Consider the following 2,151-nt stretch of genomic DNA (forward strand, 5'->3'; position numbering starts at 1 on the left):
CGGAACGCCCGCCCCCCGCGCCGAATTCCGCTCGCTCATTGGTCAGCGCTCTGAGTGGCGGCTGTTTCAGCCAATCAGAGCGCGGAATGGGCTGCCGGGAGGGGAAGTGGACGCTCGGCCGCGGGGACGGACGCGGCAGCAGAGGGGGCGGGGCTTGATTGGGGGCGGGGCTTTATTGGGCGGGGCCCGAGAGGGGGCGTGGTCCGGTGAAGGGGCGGGGCTTGGCCGCTGCATTCGCCCAGTGGGGAAAGGGAGTGTGCGCTGCGCTGTACTGGGAGCGCTGGGGACTGTACTGGGGGAACTGGGAGCTGTGCTGGGGGTATTGGGAGCGCGGGGAGCTGTACTGGGAGCTGCACTGGCGGAACTGGGAACTGTACTGGGGGAATTGGGAGCGCTGGGAGCTCTACTGGGGGAACTGGGAGCGCTGGGAACTGTACTGGGAGCTCTGGGAACTGTACTGGGAGCACTGGGAGCTATACTGGGAGCGCTGGGAATTGTACTGGGAACTGTACTGGGAGCGCTGGGAGCTCTACTGGGGGAACTGGGAGCTGTACTGGGGGTACTGGGAGCGCTAGGAGCTGTACTGGAGATACTGGAAGCGCTGGGAGCTGTACTGGAGATACTGGGAGCTCTACTCGGGGTACTGGGAGCGCTGGGAGCTATACTGGGAGCGCTGGGAGCTGTACTGGGAGCTGTGCTTGGAGCTGTACTGGAGAATAGTGGGAACGCTGGGAACTGTCCTGGGAGCACTTAGAGCTGTACTGGGGGAACTGGGAGCTGTACTGGGGAGTACTGGGAGCACTGTGAGCATTGAGCTGTACTGGCAGCACTGGGAGCCGTGCTGGGAGCTATACCGGAGAATAGTGGGAGCGCTGGGAGCTGTATTGGGGAGTACTGGGAGCTGTTCTGGGGAGTATTGGGAACTATATTGGGCAGTACTGGGGAACACTAAGCTGTACTGGGGAGCACTGGGAGCTATACTGTGCTGTCCTGGGGAGCACCGGGCAGCAATGCACTATACTGGGGGGCACTGGGAAGCATGGAGCTGTATTGGGGAGCACTGGGAAGACCTGAGTTGTACTGGGGAGCACTGGTGAGCGAGGATCTGTCCCGGGGAGCAGTGAGCAGCCCAGGAGAGCCGCCAGGTGAAAGCTGCCGGTTCCAGGTTTTTTTTTGGTTTTTTTTTTTTTGTTTTTGTTTTTTTCCGGGCGGTTTTCCCTGGAGAAGGCGATGAAGAGCGGATCGCCCCCGCCTCCCACCCCSGCCTGGCTCGGGTGGCACTTCGCAGACGCGGCGCTGACAGCGTGACGAGCCCAAGCGAGATTCATCCTGACATTTCCCTCCGTGCCAGCCCTTCCCGGCGCTCCAGCTGGCACCGGCACCCGCTGCAGGATGGCACCGGCATGAGCCACCCCCCTTTCGTGTCCCCAGGGGGATCCAGAGGGGCTTGTGCCTCCCTTTCCCTTTAGGACCATTCCTCTGGATCTCCTCCAGCTTCCTCTGGAGTAGGTTAAGGAGGGCAGGGAATCCCTGTCACCTCAGCCTCCTTCAGCTTTCACGGAATTCCGGAATCCCAGAATGGTTTGGGGTGGAAAAAGAGCATCCAGGGCCACCCCATCCATGGGCAGGGACAACTCCCACTGTCCCAGGGTGCTCCAAACCCCATCCAGCCTGGCCTTGGAAACTTCCAGGGATCCAGGGGCAGCCACAGCTTCTCTGGGCACCCTGTGCCAGGGCCTCCCCACCCTCCCAGCCACGAATTCCATCTATCCAACCTAAACTTCCACTCTTTCACTCTGGACCCGTTATTCCTTATCCCGTCCCTGCAGTTCCTGAGGAAATGTCCCTCTCCCACCCCACAGCTGGAGCCACTCGTGTGCCAGCAGTGCCAGCGAGCAGGAAAGGCACAACAGCTCCAGCCGGGATAAAAGGAGCTTGGGAGCATCCCCACAGTGCCCTCAGCCACACGAGTGCCCCACATCGTCCCTGCCCCCGAGAGTGACAAGGATGGGGGCAGTGAAAGCTCCGCTCGCCGCCCCTCCTGCCTTCATCACGCTCCGAGCAGCCCAGTCCTGGATTTCACTCTGGATTCCACCCTGGATTTCACTCTGGATTTCACTCTGGATTCCACCCTGGATTTCACTCTGGATT

The sequence above is a fragment of the Malurus melanocephalus genome, unplaced genomic scaffold (genome assembly GCF_030028575.1).
Source record: "Malurus melanocephalus ecotype Western Australia unplaced genomic scaffold, MMel_1.1 scaffold_1417, whole genome shotgun sequence".
NCBI lineage: Eukaryota > Metazoa > Chordata > Aves > Passeriformes > Maluridae > Malurus > Malurus melanocephalus.